This window comes from Nannospalax galili, unplaced genomic scaffold (assembly GCF_000622305.1).
Source record: "Nannospalax galili isolate Female #2095 unplaced genomic scaffold, S.galili_v1.0 scaffold600, whole genome shotgun sequence".
Classification (NCBI taxonomy): Eukaryota; Metazoa; Chordata; class Mammalia; order Rodentia; family Spalacidae; genus Nannospalax; species Nannospalax galili.
In genome coordinates, this window is record NW_008348789.1 from 1,620,977 (window position 1) to 1,631,241 (window position 10,265).

General features: G+C 36.9%; 1 protein-coding gene across 1 annotated transcript in view; it reads right to left on the reverse strand.

Annotated features, from left to right (window-relative positions):
* Positions 1–10,265, reverse strand: part of Cdh12 (cadherin 12) — a 1,253,457-nt gene that overhangs the window by 846,307 nt on the left and 396,885 nt on the right. Inside the window, exon 2 of the mRNA XM_008846023.1 lies at positions 984–1,076. The gene's annotated coding sequence lies outside the window, so the exon portion shown is untranslated. The remainder of the gene's footprint in view (positions 1–983; positions 1,077–10,265) is intronic.

A 10,265-nucleotide genomic window follows, 5' to 3' on the forward strand; every position in this document is an offset into this window, starting at 1 on the left:
ACAGATATCAACATTTGGAATATAGAAGGGGTTAATTACACTTCAAACTTTACCTCATACTGAAAAATTTAGCTGAATACTCTGTAAAATTTTATGTAAACTGACAGTTGAAATTACTTGAAGATATCATAATACTAGGATGAAGTTAACCATGTTTTAAATAAGTCAATTTCATAAAATGAACACTGAAAATAAGAAGTCTACGTTCTACTTATTAAGTCAGGCATGCATGGAGTATTTGAGCAAATATCACAGCAAGATCCATAAAGTCATATTAGCTTAATTATTCTTCTGCCTTATCTCCTTAACCTTTTCTTTCTGTGCTGTTGCTGTAATGGTTAATCTTAATTGATCACTGATTGGGAACTGAGAATATTAAGGTTATTTTGACTACAGCCTAAGAATAGATTCTAACATTACTAGATGGGAAGTGTCAGAGAAGCACTTTAATTATGGTGTTCATGAAGGTTAACTAAGTGTTTAAATATCAGAGTGTTCATCCCTGCCTTCCACAAAGGAAAAGCAGCTTGCACTTTCCAGCTAAAGAAACTATTGAACTTGGCTTAGCCAAATTAATATTAATAAAGATAAGAAAATGTGTGACCAAAGTCTCTTCCTTGTGTGAAAGCATCATCTGATATTTCCCTTTAAAATGTGACACATCGGCTTTAACAGGAGACCATCACTAATGAGACAGCAGGAAAAGTGCCATACAAAGAAGATAGGAAAAGAGCATCCATTTCTTTTCTTGAGGAGAATAAGAACCACCAGGTCTTCTCAAAACTGCATGTTAAAAAGCGTGTGAAAAGCATAACAAAGGAGTCAAGTGTATGGACAAAGACGATATATTTCATGATGTTGTAATTTATGATATTCTCATTAAACAAGTCTATATGTTATTATTCCAATTTATAATGAAATAAAAAATTTAAAGTTTGAGTGGAATTTGAATTTTGAAGTAATTTTGAGTCAAAGCCACCTACCTTTGAAAAAGTTAGCATTCTTTGAAACTCCAGATGACGTTTGCTTTCTAACTTGATAATTCTCAACTCGAATGGACCATTCATGTAGCAGAGCTAGAAAAACAAGCAGACAGAACACATGAATGTCTCACTACTTGTAAATAGATGTTTATTTGTGAATTTTTTCTATTTAATTGAAAGTTGACAAGATGATTTGGAGGATTTCTGTACACAGGATGGCCAATTTACTCCATTATTTATATATTATAATTGTGCACTGGTGGTAGCTTCTGACACATTACAATGGGTAGACCCTAAGGAATAAATATTGCTTCAGTTTCACTTTTTTCTTCCAATGTCATTTTAAATTTATTATTGTATTTTTGAGACTCTCATGCATGAGCTCTTTATTTACATCTTTTCTTCTCTGCTAACTCTTCACACTTGCCACCACTCCCTCTCAATTTTGTGACTTCTTATTATTGTTGTTACATATATATTCATGTCTTAAATATATATATATGTGTTTTATATTTACACATATATCTATATATATAACAAATATGTAATATACCTTACTGAGTCCATATAGTTATGTTCATATGCATATATGTTTAGGACTGACCACTTGGGTTTGATCACTTCTCAGTACTGTAGTTGCCTTATGAGAATGTGTCTTTTTTGCCAATTTTCATCTACTGAAATAATGAAATATTAAGGAAGTACTGGTTACATATTAAGAAAAATAGATTTTATTCTGTTTATAAATTCTACTACTGTGGTCATGTTTATATTCTTTTTATTTATTATTTATTATTATTATTGTTATTATTATGTTTGGGTCTTTTTGTTGTTGTTGTTTACAGGGTTATCCTGTAGTCCAAGCTGGCCCGCAAATTGATATGTAGACCAGACTGTCAATCTCATAGAGATCTGCCTCCCTCTGCCTCAAGAGTGCTGAAATTCAAGGTGTGTACACCATGCCTCATGCATTCCTTTTATTTTTAAAGATTTAATTAACTCACCCAATTTCATGTCTGCTTTTCTGTTCTATATGTTATATATGTCCCTATTCTAGTTTGTTTCACCATTGTGGTGACAAAATATACTGAAAAATACCAACTTGGGAAGGAAAAGTTTTGTTCAGCTTACATCTCCAAGGCCACAGTTCACTGTGGAGGGACCCCGAGGTAGGAACTCAAGGCAGGAACCTGGAGGCAGGAGCTGAAGTACAGACCACGGAGGAACAATACTTACTGGCTTGCTTCTCTGGCTTTCCCTGTTTTCTTATACAACATATGCCCACCTGCCCAGGAGTGGCACCACCAACAATGGACTGGGCCCTCCCACATCACTTAATAATCAAGAAGGCATGCCACAGAATTGGCCACAGGCCAGTTCAATGAAGGAAATTCCCCAACTGAGGCTCCCTTAATCCAGGTGTGTCAAGTCAACATTAAAATTATAGAGCACAATTGACCCCTTGTCAACTTAACACATAAACACATCACTATTAAACCATAACCTTTCCATTTCTCGTTCCCAAGACACAATGCAAACATTAATGTTACAACATAAGACAGTACAACCTTAAAAGCCCCACAGTTCTTAAGAAACCATAACACTTAAAAGATTGGTCTCTTGGCCAGGCCTGGTGGTTCATGCCTTTAATCCCAGCACTTGGGAGGCAGAGGCAGGCAGATCTTTGTGAATTCAAGGCCAGCCTGTTCTACATAGTGAGTTCCAGTACAGCTGGGGCTACAGGGAGACCCTGTCTCAAAAGACCAAAAAAAGAAAAATATACTAAAAAAGTTTTGGTCTCTTTTAAAAGTCTCTTAACTGTGGGCTTCTGTAAAATTCAAAACAAGTACTGTCTTATTTCAAAGGGAAACTCCTAAGTAAAACCTAAGTCCAGCAAAATAGCTCAAGACTGGATATCTGGAATTCATTCATGATCTTCTGGGCTCAAAAGTGTTCTGGTAGCTCCACATCTCTGACTCTGCTGTCCACAGCACACACAGCTTGTCTTGCAGGCCCAGCCCAGCTCCATTCCACAACTGATGCTGCCCTTCGTGATCATCCCATGGTCTCAGCATCTCCAAAACACTGGGGTCTCTGCTGAAACTGAGGTTGCACCCTCACCAATGGCCTCTTCTGGGCTCTCAGACTGCAATGCCTCAGATTCTTTCCATGAGCTCTTCAATCCTGAGCTCTTCACTGGAACTGAAGATGTGCTTTCACCAATGGCATTTCCTGGTGTCTCAGAGTGCCAAGCCTCAGCTGCTATCTGTGACCCCTTCAAACTTTCAATGCCAGAACCATGCAGGAGACTTATACATATTACCAAGTCCTGCTTCCAGCTTAAAATGGAGGCTCAGGTCCCCTCTGTGCACTGACCTTGAGGAAATGCCTCCTAGAATATTTCAGCACAGTGATGCTGATTTCTTGTTACTTACAGTTGATTTTTCAGCCCCAGTTAACCAGCATCAATTGTCCCAGTAAAGAAAAGGTTTTACTTCAGGTTCTTTTCTCTTCTTATCACAGCTGATTCTTCAACCCCAGGTGACCAGAACCCACAGATTCTTAATTCAAAATATCACACAAACAGCTGGGATAGTCTCTTCTTCCTTTTGAAGCTTTATAAGCCTTTAAGACCCCATTGCCTACAACTCTTTCAGCATAACTGTTCCAAGCTCCACACCAACAAACTCTGAGCATCAGTGACTTTCCCAGCCCAAAGTTCCAAATACTTTCACAATCCTTCTAAAACCACCAACATCAGGTCTGTCTCAGGAATACCCCACTCCTGGTACCAATTTCTGCTCTATTTTGTTTCTCTATTGTAGTGACAAAATACACTGACTAATAACAACTTGGGGAAGAAAAGGTTTATTTGTCTTATATCTACTGGATCACAGTTCATCAAGGAGTCCAAGGTAGGAGCTCAAGGCAGGAACCTGGAGGCAGGAGCTGAAGCATAGGCCATGGAGGAATGCTACTTACTGACTTGCTTCCCTGGTTCCTGCTCAACCTATTCTCTTATACAACATAGGCCCACCTTCCCAGGGGTGGAAAACACCCAGAGTGGGCTGGTCCCTCCCACATCACTCAGTAATCAAGAAGGTGCCTCATAGACATGGCCACAAGGCAGTCCAATGGAGTCAGTTCCCCAATTGAGGCTCCCTCAACTCAGGTGTGTCAAGTTGACACTAAAGGTATCCAACACAGTCCCATTTAGTGTTGAGTACTCTTATTCTCTGTAAGCTGATCAGTTGTAAGTCTCTGTGTTAATCATTATCAGATGCCAAAAGTCTCTCTGCTGAGGTATTGAGGGACAAGAGATGTATTAATATATGGGAAAAACAATAGATCACTAGGAATAGCATTAATACTACGCACATTTAGCAGCATAATAGTATTAACCTCTGTTAGGAAAACCAAAGGTTCTGGCCTCAATAACTGTTCTAGGTATGGGTAACATCTGTGGACTGGACCTTAAGTCCATTAAGAAAATTGTTGGTTAGATCCATAATATTTATGACAATAGAGCATCACTAGGTATATCTTATGAGGCCAGGCCTTATTGTACCTCATAGGGCTCACAGCTGAGTAATACTGAAGACTTCTCACCTCTGGTAGCATGCATAGCATTTTCCAGTGCTATGAAAGCAAACCAGTGGTGATAAAGCTTCCAGATCAGTCCAGATCATTACCAGCTTGATTTCTCCATATTATTTGATTTAAATAATACGGTGTCATCAATGAGGTCTTACCATCAAGTTCTGGAAGAAAAGCAAGAGTAATAACAGTAGTCAGTAATTTGGGGGAGGGGGGCAGTTAAGGCATTCCACTAGCCAACAATTCCAAAGAAGTGACCCACATCTGGCATTGGGCTGGCTTTTTTATTTGCTATCCCACGGTGTCTGTTGGGGAGATTGTTCCCCTATTATAAGGCAACACCATTTCTCCATTTAACCCATCCCATCCCATTTCTCTCTCCATATACACACATATATATGAAAGCTTTTATAGTACTAACTTTCCATATGACTTTCCAAATGACATTTAGTGTAATTATCCCTCCTCATACCCCCTTCTCTACCTGTGCTTCCATTATTCAATTATACCATTTTTTATTTAACTTTATTTGAGAAATTAACTTTAATAACTTCACAGACAATATATGCACAGGTTTACCCTTCTAACTACATTATGATGAGAATATTTACTGATTTTTACCATTTTTTGACATAAAATTGAAGAGGGAACACAGAAAAATCTGCTTCAGTGTTAATCTATATGTGAGAATTTCATTCCAAAAATAAAAACAACTAATTCTATCATTTGTTTTTGAGCAATTGATAATGATTTGCACAACAAATTATTTACGAGTATAGGTAAAATGAGACGCAAATTTATAAGAAATTTAATCCATTCTACATGGTTAAATTACATCAGAAATTTGGTTTAATACATTGAAATTGTATTATTTTTCCTATGGTCCTGGCAAATAATTAACACAAATGTAGTGGCTTAAGGCTGCAGACATGTATTCTTGCGGTTTGGGAAGCAAGAAGTCTCAAATGTGGGACTAGGGATGTGGTGTGATGTTTAACTAGCATATTCCAAGCCCACAGTTAGAGCCTCAGGACCACCAAAACAAATAAATTAAAGGGAAATAAACAAGCAAATTATATGTTAAATAGCCAAACAAATGTGTATGGTGGCTCATGTATGTAACCTTGGTACAGTACTAGGTAAGCTAAGTTTGAGACCAGCCTGTGCTTACTACATCATGAGATGCTTTCTTCAACCATTTAATAAATTATATAGTTAACTTCAAAAGCCTAAAATCAGTCTGACTTGGCAGAAATCAGGAGATGAGTTAGGGAGCTATGCCACCTTCAGAGGATCTACAGAATTCACACTTGCTGGGTCCCTCTCTAAACACTGTTCACACGCCTTCTCCTTGACTGCATCATTTATTGACAAAAGACAGGATATTCAAATTTCTCTCTCCTCCTTAAATATTAGCTTCTCCTTTGTGTCAAATCTCTTTCCACTTTTCACTTATAAAGATATGTATGATTCTATTTTGAACCTACCTAGATAATGCAAGAAAATTTACTCTGCCCATGTCCTTTCTTTAACCTCATTGGCAAAGACTTCCTTACATTGTAAGTTAAAATACACAAATCCAATGAATCAGTCAAGGCTGTCTTGAGAAGTCACTTTTCAACTTATCATAGATGCTATCAGCCTGGCATGGTCTGCTTTGTACCCATTTCCACAGAATATAGCATTATTATAATAAAACAGCTCCCTCAAACTCTATCTCAAAAAATGCTGTTTTGTATAACTAAGGAGATATCAAAATATTAAACACCCGCAATAAAGAGGGTTACAAGATATTGCTTAAGAGAGCATAAAATGATAATTCTAAGTTGCATAGAAAGACAATAAGGAAACTCTAACATCAGTCTTTTCCTTCTAATACAGGATCAGAAATATACCACAATCACGCTGTGTTAAAAACTCCATAACTGAATTATCAGACTATGACCACATAATACTTATAAGATATTATTAATTGCTGAACTCTTAGAAAAATGTAATAGGAAATGTCTTCTAACTTTTAAAGATATTAATTTATAGAATATTCTGAATGGTATAAGATGCCTTTCCTGTTGGGTCAATTTCTAAATGAGAAATTTAGATATTAAAAATGAGAATTCCTAATGCTTTAGCAATAAAAATATAGAAAAGGGAGATGGTGTTTCAGAGAATTATGAGAGGTAGGAAAGGAAATAAATAGCTTTTGCTTTTTGTGGGTTTGAATTCTCTGTATTGTGGATGAAATGATGGTCTAGCCAGAGAACACAGTGAACCAATATTGACCTATGAGCACACAAGTGGAGTGCAGAAAGCACAGCCCCTTCCAAGAAACTGGAATTAGAAAAATAAAAAATATTTCCTCCTGCCATAAAAGGCTGTGCCAGTACCAGCTGCTGACTGGGGGCCATGGATAAAGAGATCCCTAGTGAGAAAGCAGGTAACAAGATTGGACCAGATGTGTGTACAGAGAGTAGGTTCACACAAAGATGAGGTCTGGGAACTCCAGCCCAGAATCATTATGTAAAACTTGGCATTACACAGCATAGCAAATTCTAAAATTCATGGAAGAGATTCTTTAAAATCAAAGACATTAGACTTTCATAGCAGGGAAAAGAAAAAAATGAACAAAAATCACCACCATTGAGAGCCAGCAGAAAAATAAAAGAGGATGCTCTTAAAACTAGAAAAAGCAGAATAATCTAACTACATCTATAAGATATTTGAAGTTTTCAGAATTAATGGAAGGAATGAAAACTATTAGGCCTGAGCACATTATAGTTATATAAATGAAAAAATTTTAAAGATTATGAATATATGCATATATATACACACATATATCTCTATATCTATCATCTATGTATCTATCTGTCATCTATCTATCTACATAGAGAGAGGTGGCATCAATGAATAGGTAATTATACTATTAATTTGGAAAACAGTGTATGAAGGTCCACAGACTTTGTTTAGGAGGATAAAGTAACTCTATTACATATCAAAAAATATTAAAATTATTTGAAAAGGGCTTAAAATAGGTTTAAAATATGAAAAACCCTATGAAACATTTGTGTGAAATAGAAATATGAAATCATCCATTGAAATATTAAATTACAATTAAAATTAGCCACAGAAACTCTTTTATACGTCTTTTTGACACAATTAAAGAGGCAACATAATTTGTGAAAAATGTTTGTCAAATTATCAATGATGGTGACAGGACAGGACAAATTGGGACAAACTTGAACTTTCTTAAAAGGGTGGAACTGGGCATTTTGTAAGCAGTTTATAGATCTCCTAACAACATCTCTTATAGGTGAAGATGCCAGTACTCTTTACCTCAGAAATCCCTATGTGCTGTCTACCCACATTCTTGGACATGTACGCAAGACACACAAGGACCTTTACTGTAGATCTGCTCAATTTTTTGTAAAAACTGGCATTTTTGAAAAGCATTTGTTTTAGGAGAACTGAAATACAACTAATATCTTACTTATCTAAGTACTGAATTTATGAAAATACATGTACTCAGAGTTTAGTAAAATATATTTTAAAAACTCAGGTGCTGAAGAGAAGACTCAGTGGTTAATAGTACTGACTACTCTTGCAGAGGACCTTGGATCCATTCCCAGCACCCACATGGGTAAAATCATCCTGACCTCCACAGGCATTGCTCACATATACTTACATACATGCAGGCAGGGAATACATTCATACATATAATAAATTAATGAATAAATAAATACATAAAAATTTAAAAAACCTCTATGTATATGTGCGTGTATATAATCATAGAAATAAAGTGTGTGTGTGTGTGTGTTTTGTGTGTGATATTAGGGAAGTCAGTTCAAGTAATTACTATTATAAAAATCCCATACCTTTGACTTTTGGTTAGGAGCCTGAGCTTTAAGGGCAGTTATTAAATCCTAATAGCCACAACAATGACCAGCACAGTAAACTACATTAGGGCACTTTTATCTAGGGGTTATCAAAGACTACCTAATTGAATTTAAAGCATGCTGAATGGGAGGGAACTCTTGTGTGGTACTGTAAACCATAGCTAAATACACATGGCTGGAGAGGTCAAATATCTTAGAGAAAACTCCAAGGCTGTCATATACCTAGATAAATATAATTTCTTACTATTATAAGTATGCATCCATATATTTACAGACAAGTGTGCCAGGCAGCATTCATTAAAAAAGCATCTTTTGCAACAGATAGACTAATACAGAGCTCTACAACTGGTCACACACATAAAAAAAGTGTCCGTAAAATGCCCAACCCTAAGTGACACATCTTCAGTGGAACCTCCACACTTAAGGCTCATGGATCATAGTGGCACAAGGGATAGAGAGAACACTAATGCACCTCTCAACTCTCATCAAAGAAGCTCACTAGTGCAACAGAGTGCAATGAACACAAATGTCCACAAATGAACAAAGCACAGAGAAGAAGAGTCTACAGAGTGTGGGTTCTTGGACTGGACTCCTATATTAAACTCCACCCACCCAGGGATCTGGGACCATTGTGGAAGAGGGAGGAAAAAGAGTATAAGAACCAGGGGTGGAAGTACATGACCACATGGAAATAGAGTCTTTCAGGCTCCTGGGACCTTGCTCATAGGAACTTAAAGCAATGGTGTCAGCATGCACAAGACCCATGGAAACTCAGGCAGACAAATGTCCAGCATAGAAGTGTAGAAATGAGCAGCAGGTCCCAATCTTAGCCCAAGAACAGCTGGGCAGCTTGGGCCACTGATTACTGCGGGGTGAAGAAGTGTTATTCTTGTCTAAGGGAGTGACTCTAAATAGGCTGAGGAGACGGCTATGGATGAATTGAACTGAGGGACACTGTCTTGACTCAACATACTTTAACATAAATATCAGAATGCATGAAATCTGGTGGGGGGGGCAATGGGAGGGTGGTGATGGGGAAGGGGTTAAAAAAAGAGGTTGTATATGAAATACACCAAAATTTGAAGCTGGAAAAATGACTCAGTGGATAAGAGCACCTGTTCTTCTTGCAGAAAACCCAGGTTCAAATCCCAGCACCCACATGGCAGCTGTTATATCTCCAGTTCCAGGGCATCTGAAGCCCTCTTCCATTGTCTTCAGGGACCGCCTGACACCTGTGCAATTACACACACACAGGCATAATACTTATACACATAAAATAAAAATAAGTAAATAAAAATATAGAAATACACATTCTATAAAAATATGCAAAAATTCCAATATAGAACTTAGCTATGGGTAGCTATCACAATTATCATATCAGTGTTTCTAACAGGAGTTATACATAAATAAATATCAACAAATACAGTGAGAAAGCACCATGGATTTTTATAGAAGACAGCACTAATGTCCTAAAGAAACATCATGAAAGTTCTTGCTTTCAAAACAGTCGCGAGAAAATGCCCATTTTATCAGTGAAGAGAGCAAATGACATGTTTGACATACTTGCTTCATGTTCTAACAGGTTCAAGCATTTTTTTTTTGTTGTTGTTTTTTTTTGTTTTTTAATCATTATTTTTTTTAATTTTTTTTTTCATACAGAGAATTCATTCCAAAGCAATTGACATTGAGACGTTTTCACATGCATGTCTAATCTCTATATACATGACTATCACTGGTCACAGTCGCCCACCTTCTGAGCTCCTCGGCATCTGAGCATGAATACAAACTCGTCAGA